The following is an 11,730-nucleotide window of genomic DNA, read 5'->3' on the forward strand; positions in this document are numbered from 1 at the left end:
GAGCAGTTGTCTAATGGTCTGCTTGGGACAAATTCCCAGGAAAGGAACGTCTGAGTACAGGGCTATGCCTGTTAGATTTGGATTCCTGTTGTTCAGCTGGCCTGGGGTGTGGTTCCCTCAATTTATAGTCCTGCTGGCAGCCGACTTTTAAATGTTTGCCAATGTGATGCATGGGGAGGTACAGCCACTGTTGTTTATACTTGGTTCCTTGAAATATATCTGCCGTTCTCCTCATGATTTTAAACCCATCTCCTCTGTCCTGCTGACTGTCATGCATAGAACACAATAAAGAAGGAAGAATAATATTCCTTTTTCAGAATAAAGGAAGGGCATCCATTATGTTTTATGTTCAGAAGCACAGGACTCTAACCAGTGATGTGGGCACCCAGAAGGCAGGTGTAGTGAGAACCACGATGACGGCATCTTTAATTGTCATCAACAACACACATGCCAGGTGTTGGAAATCAAGCACTGAAATAAAAATCAGGTGATTAACACTCCCTCTTCAGTCAAGACTGCGTCTGCAATATGGTGCAAAGAATTATGAAAAACAGTCAGCAGTGGGTAGTGATGATAAAATGGGTGGGAGAGATTTACGATCGCTCAGTCCTGGGGAGAACGGGGAGGCCGTGAATGCGAAGAGCTGAAGGGCACTTAATTTCAAAACAAGTCTCCTTGCCAGTTGTCGAGTTCGCTGTACGGAGGGAGTGTATTGTGTGCCGAGACGTCTGCTGATCCCACAGATAGAAAGCTCCTTTTTTTTTAAAAAAAATTTTATTTATTTTATTTATTTTTGGCTGTGTTGGGTCTTCGTTGTGGTGCGCGGGCTTCTCATTGCGGTGGCTTCTCTTCTTGCAGAGCACGGGCTCTAGGTGCCCGGGCTTCAGTAGTTGTGGCACACGGGCTCAGTAGTTGTGGCTCACGGGCTCTAGAGTGCAGGCTCAGTAGTTGTGGCGCACGGGCTTAGCTGCTCCGCGGCATGTGGGATCTTCCCGGACCAGGGCTCGAATCCGTGTCCCCTGCAATGGCAGACGGATTCTCAACCACTGCGGCACCAGGGGAGCCTGTAAGCTCCTTTTCAAGCATGCATCTTGTGTTGGCAAATCTGATTCCTCCCCATCCTGTCCATACTGTGCATCCTGGTGGATGCTGCCCCTCGGCAGAGGGAAAGAGCGGTGGGGCTGCGTCTGCCAGCTCCACACGGGGCCTGGGTCATGCTGGCACAGCTGCTCCCCTGATGGGTGCAGAGGGACCCTGCAAAACCCCGAGGCCTCGCTCACTCCTTGCCCTCAGTGCCTTTTTTTAATTTTGATTTTTATTGAGATCTGGTTGATGTCCAATATTATATAAGCTACAACTATATAAAAATACAGTGAGTCACAGTTTTTACAGGTTATATTCCATTTATAGTGATTATAAAATATTGGCTGTATTCCCTGAGTTGTACAATATATCCTTGCAGCTTATTTATTTTACATAGGAGATTGTAGCTCTCAATCCCATACCCCTATCTTGCCCATCTCCCCTTCCCTCTCCACACTAGCAACCACTAATTTGTTCTCTATATCTGTGAGTCTCTTTCCTTTTCGTTATATTCACTAGTTTGTTTTATTTTTAAAATTCCACATATAAGTGATACCATATAGTATTTGTTTTTCTCTGTCTGACTTATTGCATACTAATACCCTCCAAGTCCATCCACGTTGTTGCAAATGGCAAAATTTCATTCTTTTTTATGGCTGAGTAATATTCCATTATGCACACACACACACACACACACACACACACACACACACACAAATATATATGCCACATCTTCTTCATCCATTCATCTGTTGATGGACACTTAGGTTGCTTCCATATCTTGGCAATTGTAAATGATGCTGCTGTGGAGATTGGGGTGCATGTATCTTTTCGAATTAGTGTTTTTGTCTTTTTTTTGGGGGGGGGTATATACCCAGGAGTGGAATTGCTGGGTCATATGGTGGTTCTGTTTTTAGTCTTTTGAGTAAGCGCCATGCTGTTTTTCAAAGTGGCTGCGCCAGTTTACACTCCCGCTAACAGCGTACAGGGGCCTTTTCTCTACAACCTCACCAGCATTTGTTATTTGTGGTCTTTTTGATGATAGCCATCCTGACAGGTGTGAGGTGACACCTCATTGTGGTTTTAATTTGCATTTCTCTCATGATTAACAATCTTGAACATCTTTTCATGTTTCTGTTGGCCAGCTACATGTCTTTGGAAAAACGTCTATTCAGGTCTTCTGTGCATGTTAAAATCAGGTTGTTTGTTTTCTTGATGTTGAATTGTATGAGCTGTTTATATATTTTGGATGTTAACCCATTTCGGTCATATCATTTGTAGATATTTTCTCCCATTCGGTAGGTTGTCTGCCCCTGTGCTTTTCTCTCTCATCCCACCTTTCCCTACTGAGGGGTGGGGGAAGCAGTGGTCACCATGCTAGAGACTTGCCCTTGAGAGGTGCTGAGCACACGTCCCCCTGGCAGGTTGGATGGGGTCTTCTCTCATGGGTGGGCATGAGTTGAGGACCATCTATTAAGACTACACATGAGCCCCTGGCTCTTGGTGGGCACTGAGTACAATGCAGGGGCCACCAACTCTGGTCTCAAGTTCCAGGTGAAGGGCCTGCTACTGACTAGCCCCGGAGAGGACCCAAGGACAATCCTGACCTGGGGTCTACTCCACTGAGAGACGCAGGACTCCCACGGGGCCTGGGTTTCCACTCTGCCCTTTCAGGAGGCCCACAGCATAGACAGCATCTCTCCATGTCTAAGCTTCTAACCCCCAGAAACTAACGGATAAACCCCAAGAGGGCACCCCTGGCCCAGGCCTGGCCCCCACCCCTTGCCCATCTCTGGGGCAAACTCGGGGACTCAGGCCTTCCCTTCTCCTGGCTCCTGAGTCCCCGGCTGCTGGGGAATGGAGCCTTCTCGCTACCGTCACGGCATCTGATAAGGTTAGAAGGAGGTCACCCGCAGGGTGTGCATTGGGTGGGGAGGCCGTACGTCCTGCTTTGTCGGGACAAGCCTGGCCCTTGGTAACGCTCCCCTTTCACCCTCACAGCTGGTTTAGTTTGGGTGACGAATGACAGGATCCCCTACTGTCAGGTCATTCGTTGGTTAAACGACCACCAACAGTGGGCCTCACAGGCGGACGAGGGGCCCAGGAGCAGCTCTGGCGTGGGGGGGGGCTCTGGTGGCCCTGTGCGGGCACTCGTAACTGTATCCTGATTGCATCTGGCCTCCCAGGAGCCTGGGATAGGCAGCGACCGTGGCTGCTCACCATACTTGGGGGGCAGACAGGTTTGTTGTGTCATTTTCTTTCTCTCAATATTCTCTCATAGGCATTTTCACCAACTTGTACATTCTTAGCTGATGTCATCGTTAATGGTCACGTAATGTTTTACCTCACGGAAGTGCCATGATTGACCCCAGCGTCTCCTTTACCTTTTGGTCATTGAATTTGTTTGATATTTGCAAGGACACTGTGGTGTGTCGTGGTGCATCTGAGGGTCCATCTGCAGCTCTGGCTCCTCAGGAGAAAGTCACAGGGGAAGGATTACCGGGTCAGCTTCGAGGCTCTCAGCCCGTGGCTAAGTTGCCATATGGAAGCTCAGAGCTGTTGACTCCGTTCCTGGCAGTGAGGCCAGTGCCCAAGCCACAGACCAGGCCACAGAGCCAGTATTTTAATCTCATTAGCATCGCAGCTTGGGAGCAGCGAGGCTTAGGCAGCTGACGGTTTTGCTCCTTTTATCACCTTTTCAGCCGTGTTGGCCCAGCGCGGTCACTGGGTCTAATAAAGGTCAAGACGCAGGCGGTGCTGGCTTGGACCTCTTGCCACGGAAGCCAAGGCATTGCCCTTCTTCAGGACGTCCTCACACGATGTCCTGCGGTTGCTGCTCAGGCCGCTGGGGCCTGCGAGGCACCTGCTTTCCAGATGGACAGTTTAAGCACGTGGCTCCCTGCCTCTCAGATGGGCAGGCCCAACATGAGCGCCGTCTCCAGCTGGGCTCGTCCCCCTGAGCTGCTCCCCTTGGCCTGTTCATGCACCCGGGACTTGGGGCGGGCGTCTGGCAGATCCCGGCTCAGCTCCACAGCCCTGCCATGGTGCAGAATGCCTGGGCTGGACAGAAGCCCCAGTGGCTGCCCTTGGCGTGTGTGAGTGAAAATGTGAGTGTGCCTGCGAGCTTGAGTGTGTGAATGGTTGTGTGTGTCTGTTGCAGTGTTTGTGATCATAATACAACTGACAATAGCCTCCCTCTTTTCTTGATCCAGTTGGTAATTTAGACCCCACCATGCCCCTGCTAGGATGGAGCTGGATAGGTCTGGAAGCTCCATGATTCCTGGTGGTCCAGGTCTAGCCAAGTTGTGACCCCACCAGAGAAACCTTCCCCCAGCTCTGGAAGAAGAGGAACCCACGACCCGAGAGGACTTTGTGCCCTGCTGGGAGGGGGTGCATGAGGCCTCCGGGGTAGTGAGGCTGAGGAGAACCGACAGTCGGGGGCCTGGGCTTTAGCCTGTCTGGAGCCCTGCACCTTGCGGGGCCTCGCTGGCCACAGCTGCGTGGCCCCCAGCCCCATGGAGATGCTGATGGAAAGGCTCGCTGTTCAGTCCAGCGTGGGCCTCGTGGGAACCAGATGGGTGGTGGGCCTTGGAGTGGGCTGGGGTGTCTCAGAGAAGGAGGCGTGTGGGGAGCCCCTTGGTGGTTTCCCCTGTGGGCATCAGTTATGCTAAGGAAGGTGTGGGTTCCTCTGTTGAAGACAGACCTCCTCCTGCCGTGACGGCTTCGTTGGGGCCGGTGGCGGGGGGCTACCAGCTGCCCTGGGGTCCCTGCCTGCCCAGGGGGCAGGTCCCCACATGGTTTCCCGTCTGTTGGGAGTTTAGCCCCAACACAGGGCCCTCCACTCCCCCCACCCCCTGAGCATCCTCTCTCGTGCTAACTTTGCCGGAGATCACCTTGCGTTTTAATGATGGATTAGGCCTTCGGGAGCTCGGCCTTCCTTGTTGGTTGGCTGTCACTGGCAGTTTTCTGAAAACTAAAATTTTAAAAACCTGGTGCTCGATTTAGTTTTTCAACAAGTTGCCTGAGATCTTCTTCAAAGTTGTGTTTTATTGTTGATGGAAAATGTTGGCACCTTGAATGGTCTCTTTTCTGCTGATCATACTATTTTAATTACGCTGGCAAATTTAGAGGAGGTTCTGCTAAATGGGGTTATTTGAGCGTTTTTGTCAGCGTGGCAGGGATGGGACAGAGGGCAGGCCGGCGCTGGCGTCTTTCGACGGAACCCCGTGTTGAAGAGCCAGCTCTGATCACCACACCTGTGTCTCCAAACTGAGAGGTGCAGCCACGGCAGAAGCTGGAGTAGAGACGGGGTTCTGCAGACCCCTCTGGACTTACCTTGGTGCAGTCTCCTAATACTACTTCCTTAAAAATAGAAAATGTTGGGACAAACGTGAAACTGGGTAGGAGAGTGGATTAGCAGCGTCCCAGGCACGGTGTGTCTGAGGGTCATCTACCTGCAGAGGCTCTGCCCGAGGAGGGTTCTGGAGGGAGTTGGGAACGGGCTCCTGGGAGTACGAGACTGGGAGGGAGCCACGTGCGCTCCCTTCTTTGCTGCCCGCCACAGTGCAATGACATCCCGGCATCACGAGCATCGTTTCCTAGACTTTATAGAAGTAGAGCGGCTGGTCAAAGAGCATGCCCACCATGGCATCAGACGCACGCTGCCCGGAAGCAGATGCTGTGTCCTCTGTTTGCAGGAGCTCCAGCATGGCCCTTTCCAGAAGGTGGAATTCATTTTTCACATGGTCCACATTCAACCCCGAGATTAGCTTCCCAGGGCTACTGTAACAAGTTGCCACAAATGGGGTGGCTTCCAACAATAGGAATTTATTCTCCCCCTTTCTGGAGGCCAGAAGTCTGAAATCAAGGTGTCTGCAGGGTCGGTTCCTCCCGGAGGGAGACTCCTTTCCACGCTCCCCCCCGCCGGCTTCTAAAGGCTCCGGCAAAACCCTTGACAGACCTTGGCTTGTGGGCGCATCACTCCAGGCTCTGCCTCCCTCTTTGCGTGGCCTTCTCTCCGTGTGTCTGTGTGTCCAAGCTCCCTTTCCTTTCTCTTATAAGGACACCAGTCACCGGGTTGAGGGCCACTTTAAGTCCAGGATGATCTCATCTCGAGATCCTTAATTACATCTGCAAAGACCCTGTTTCTAAAACCGGTCACCTTCACTGGTGCGTGGGTTAGGAATGGATATCTTTGGGGGTTCCTCCTTCAGCCCAGTGCAGGCCCTTTACTTCTGCATCTTCCCTTGATTTGTTCTGTCTCCAGACTGAGAGTTGCCCCCTACCTGGGTGAAGGCGGGGTGATGGAAGCTCTGCCCTCAGCATGGCTGGCTGGCTGGCTGGCTGATTCCTCCAGCCGGTCAGCTGCCGCTGGCCCGGCCCAGCTCTGGCTCCAGGTTGGGGGAGCCCTGGCCTCCTTGCCTGCGTCCTGCTGCCCTTCCCTCCAAGCCCGGCCAGTGGGGCTGTGGTCCAGGCTCTGTGCTGGAGTTCTGTCTGAACAGCTTCCTCCTCAGGGATAGTTTTCTAAAGCCAGGAAGGGGGACAAATACAGAACTGAACAGAGCCATTCCCGCACCCCCCTTCCCTGTTTCTAAATGTGACATTAGAATAAAAGAAAGTTAAGCTACAACCTGCAGTGGGAGGGGAGCAGTGACATTCCCTCCTGAGCCTCCAGGGTTGGAAATGATGGATTAACTCTGCATCGGAGCTGAGGGAGGACCACACAGCTCGCGTGTCTGTCGACCCAAGGACTAGCTCCTCTATATGCAAAGTACTCCTGCCAGCCGAAGATGCCAGGAGGCCCTCTGGCTTTGTCAGCGCTGACAGTCAAGGTCCCTGGGACTCAACCACGAGTGCAATTTCAGGGTATGGCATCTCGCAAGGCTCTTCCTGCTGCGTTCTCTTGGACAGGGCGGACACCTACAAGCCGCAGGTCCGGTTCAGGAGTGTGCCCTTGGCAAACAGCCACAGCGCGGGGCTCCCGACGAAGCCAGTGCGGCCGTTTGCTGACAGGTTCTCTCCAAACCTCTCCAGGTTGCTGGGGGCTGCGAGGATGGATCAGGCATTAGTGTTCTGACTGTTTTGGGGTCAAATACTCACTCATCGAAGGCCTCTGTGATAAGAATGGTGTGAACTGTGGTGTTTCAGAAAAATGTGGGCTTTCTGCCTGAAGCTTGCCTGTTCCCTACAGGGTTCTCTGCTCTTCCCCAAACTCCACATGCCATCCGGCTACAGGAGTGGGGTTCTGTTGGAATAGAAAGTTGGACCGAAGGAGGAGGTGCCTTGCGAGGAGGCCGACTTGCGCCTCTTCCGCTCTCACCCCTGCCCCCCTTCACTGCCCCCACGTGTGGGGTGCAGAAGGGATGGAACTGAGGGAGACGCTTTCCCGGGCTTCTTCCTGCTGGTGGCACAAGAAGCAGGGAATCAGGTGAAGCGGCAAGGAGTCGGGAGCTGGGGGTGGAAGGTCCTGATGGAGAAACCCAGACTGCACCTGCCAGACGAGAGGTGTCGTGCCGGCGTGACTGCGGTGCGTGTGCACACGTGTGTGTGTCTCTCCTTGAAGACAGCAGGGCCCTGAGAAGAGGAGGAGAAAATCCCACCGCTCTGCTGATGCAGGGGGCCCTCCCGCCTCACCTGGCCCCTTCTCAGCCCGGGGGCTCATCCGCAAACACAGATTACATTCACTTTCCTGGCTTCTCCCACGGCTGCTGTGAACATTAAGTGAGAAGGTGGATGCATAAAATAACGCAGCTGAAAGTGCTTGGGGAAGTGGAAGTCTTGTGCAGAAGTGCAGGCTACTTACCGGTCGATTCTCTGATGCTCACGGCTCACAGCCAGACCATCTGGCGACACCCCGGAGCGTCATCACCATCTCGATGCGTGTCATGAATATCTCGATGCTGTGGGTGGGAAATGTTAGATTATTATATCTTAGAGTATGACTTGAAGTGTTATTATATAATTCTTTCCATTTAAAATAAGAAATTTGGTTAATATTTACCCATGAGGATCAAGACGTGCCCCTCCCTGGTCTCTGGGTCAATGACACTCTCCCCTTCTCCCAAGATGGCGGCTCCCCAGGGCTGAGGGGCAGCAGAGGGGCCCTCAGCTGTGGTTTGCTCCTGTAGACTGGGGGGTCTGCCTTTACACCTGCCAGGTGAATGGGCTTCCTGCTCACTTCCTCTGGGTCTGAGGAAGTCAGCCCCTTCACAAAGCAGGTTGTAAAGGGTCCTGAGAAGAAAATGCAGATTGAAGACGTTGCTAATAACGCAAACACAAACTAGGAGCAAGGAAACTGACAAAACTTCCGTGTCCTGGACAGGCTCTTCACCAGCTATGTTAGCTAGTGAAACCCAGTAAAATCAAAGAGGAGCTACTTGGGTTTGACGAGAGCAGGTTGGGCAAAAAGATTCGAAGTTATTAAGCAGGCTGCGTGGGATGAGGATTTACATTCCCTATTATTATTATTATTTTCTCCGGTACGCGGGCCTCTCACTGTTGTGGCCTCTCCCGTTGCGGAGCACAGGCTCCGGACGTGCAGGCTCAGCGGCCATGGCTCACGGGCCCAGCCGCTCTGCGGCATGTGGGATCCTCCCGGAGCGGGGCACGAACCCGTGTCCCCTGCATCGGCAGGCGGACTCTCAACCACTGCGCCACCAGAGAGGCCCTCCCTATTATTTTTGAAAAATTAATTGAATTGAGAAATAGTTTCCATAGAAAAACGTGCATCCACTTTAATGGTCAGTAGGTGTGTTTTGACAGAAGTTTACCCCTGTGGTCGCCACCAGGATCAAGATACGGAAGGATTTCCTCACCCCCGGCGGGCTCCCCGCTTTCAGCCCCAGGCAATCCTCACCTGCTTCCTGTCACTCTAGATGAATTTCAGGCCAGTGCCATCACACATGTCGTCCTCTGTAGTGTCTGGCTGCTTTCGCTCAGCATAATAATTTTGATGTTCGTTCGTGTTGTGTGTGTAGGTAGATTAATGCTTTTTTATTGCTAAGTCGTGTTCTGGTGTTTGCCGTCATCGCGATTGTTCATCCACTCATCTGTTGATGCAAATTTGAGTTGTATCCATGTTTTAAAAAAAAAAAAAAAAGCCTCTGTTTTTCCTCTACTGCAGCATTCGACTTCACTTCAGACACCATATGTGTGGATTTTTCCCACACCACACAGTCCTCAGATACAAGCTGGGTGTCCTGCAGTATCTCAGTTCTCACACTGTGTACCTGGAGATGGGATCAGATCCCGCAGGTTAAGGGCTCAGTCCGGCAGGACTGCGCTCACTTCAGACCCCACTCGAGAGTCTAGGTTGTCATCTGTGCTTCCGACGACTGGCTGTAGATGAGAGGTTCCCTGAAGCCCCTTCTGCTAGAGTGATTTGCTGATCTTGGAAAGCAGCTTACTCGATTACGGGTTTGTTATACATGGAGGCACCTCGGGAACAGCCAGATGGAAGAGGTGCACAGGGCGAGGCAGGGGGCAGGGGTGGGGCGAGTCCAGGCCCCCTCCAGGCCACCACCCTCCCAGCACCTCCGCGTGTTCACCAACCTGGAAGGTCTCTGAAGCCGGTCCTTTTGGGTTTTTATGGAGGCTTCATCACGATTGACCAAATCATTGGCTTTCGGTGACTAATTCAACTCCAGCCCCCCACCACCACCACATCCCGCCCCCTTCCCCTCCTGGCCAAGTAGGGAGGGGGTGGGGTTGAAAGCTCCAACCTTCTAATCACCTAGTTGGTTCTCATGGCAACCAGTCCCCATCCAGGAGCCCCCAGCCCCCAGTCATCTCCACATACAGAAAGACTTATCACTCCCAAGATTGCAAGGCTTTTCAGATGCGGTGTGTCTTTCTAAAAACTAAAGTTTTATTTCAGATATAGTTCAATATTCATTTCCTTTTGGGCTGATGCAGAAAGCATGGGTCCTGTCTAAGAAAACTTTGCCTCTTCCAAGGTCTCAAAAGATTTTCTCGTAGGTTTTCTTCTAGAAGCTTCATAGTTCTGGCTTTTACATTTAGGACTATAATCTTTTTATTTCATTTAGTTTTTGAGTTTCCTGGTTTATTAAAACATAAAGATTTCCAAGGCAGAGTCACAGAAATTCTGGGATATTTTGCATATTGGCATTAAATAAAGTAGTGCTTTAACATAGAGAAAAGTAATAAGATTCTTCTGTTTTCAACATAATTACAGGATTTATAAAAAAAGAAAAAAAAATAAGTAATAATTTGCTCCAGGCAGGGTAGATTGGGAAAGAGACACAAATTTTAATTATTCTCTGCTCCTTTTTTATAAATACTGTTATTGTGTCACTCTGTGACAGTGTGTGTAACCTGGGGTGTTGTCAGAGCTCCACTATGTGCAACAATAGTTTACAATAATAACCATGGTTCCTCTGCCGTCAATTTTTTTTTTAAGGCGAAGTCTTTGTTTTTTTGTTTTTTTTGGCTTCCCTGGCCCTGTTATGATTGTGGGCGAAGAAGTCTTTGTTCTTGTTTAATCACTTTCTTGACTTTGAGGTCATTGTAGATTCACATGAAGTTCTAAGAAATAGTGCAGAGAGGTCTGGCACGGTTCCACGTACCTTTGCCCAATGGTAACATCTTGTAAAACTATAGAGCAATATCACAGCCAGGATACTGCCATTGATACAGTAAAGTACAGAACATTCCATCCCCCAAGGATCCCACGTGGTGCCTTTTTTATAACCACACTAATTTCCCTCCTTAACCCCTGGCAACCACTCCATCTGCTGTCAAATCCTATAGTTTTGTCATTTGAAGAATACTCTGTAGATGGAATCATATATTACGAAGCCGTTTGGGACTCTGGCTTTTTTTGCTGAGCATAATTTTCTGGAGATTCATGCAGGTTGTAGCGTGCCTCAGTAGGTTGTTCCTTTGTATTGCTAAGCAGTAGTCCGTACGGATAAGACCACGGTTTTTTTAACCGTTCACGTCCTGAAGGACAGGCTGAGTTGTTTCCAGTTTTGTCTGTTATGAATAAAGATGCTATAAATATCCACACACAGGTTTCCGTCTGAACGTGTCTCCATGTCTCTGGGATAGTGGCCAGGAGTTCAACTGCTGCATCATCTGTTTAGTGTTCATGGACATACAGTTTTTGTGGAAACTGCTAAAATGTCTGCCAGAGTGGCTGTACCATTTTACAGTCATCTAGTTTCTCTGAATTCCAGCCAGCATTTGGTGTTGTCGCTATTTTTAATTTTAGCCATTCCAGTAGGTGATATCAAATTGTGGTTTTAATTTGTATTCCTCTCGTGGCTAATGATGTTGAGCATCTTTTCATGTACTTGTTTGCCATCTGTATATCCTCTTTGGTGAAATGTGTCTTCATGTCTTTTGCTCATTTTCTAATTAGATTTTTTTTTTTATTGTTGAGTTTGACAGTTTTTTATATATTCTAGATATATTAGTCCTTCTCAAATATGTGGTTTACAAATATTTTCTCCTGTCTATAGCTTGTCTTTTCATCCTGTTAAGAGTCTTTTGCGAGCAGCAGTTTTAATTTTGATGAAGTCCATTTTATCAATTTTTCCTTTGATGATTGTATTTTTGGTATCAAGTCTAAGAACTCTTTGCTTAGTCCTAGATCATGAAGGTTTTCTCTTATGTTTTATTTCCTAA

At 50.1% G+C, this 11,730-nt stretch overlaps 1 long non-coding RNA gene across 1 annotated transcript; it reads right to left on the bottom strand.

Annotated features, from left to right (window-relative positions):
- Positions 1-7,031: 7,031 nt before the first annotated feature.
- LOC125961144 (uncharacterized) lies at positions 7,032-9,670 on the bottom strand. The gene is made up of 3 exons (XR_007471506.1): positions 8,939-9,670; positions 7,886-7,982; positions 7,032-7,127 (listed from the first exon to the last, which is right to left on the bottom strand). It is a non-coding gene; the product is annotated as an uncharacterized LOC125961144 (long non-coding RNA).
- Between the last annotated feature and the right edge of the window lie 2,060 nt (positions 9,671-11,730).

This window comes from Orcinus orca, chromosome 14 (genome assembly GCF_937001465.1).
Source record: "Orcinus orca chromosome 14, mOrcOrc1.1, whole genome shotgun sequence".
Lineage (NCBI taxonomy): Eukaryota > Metazoa > Chordata > Mammalia > Artiodactyla > Delphinidae > Orcinus > Orcinus orca.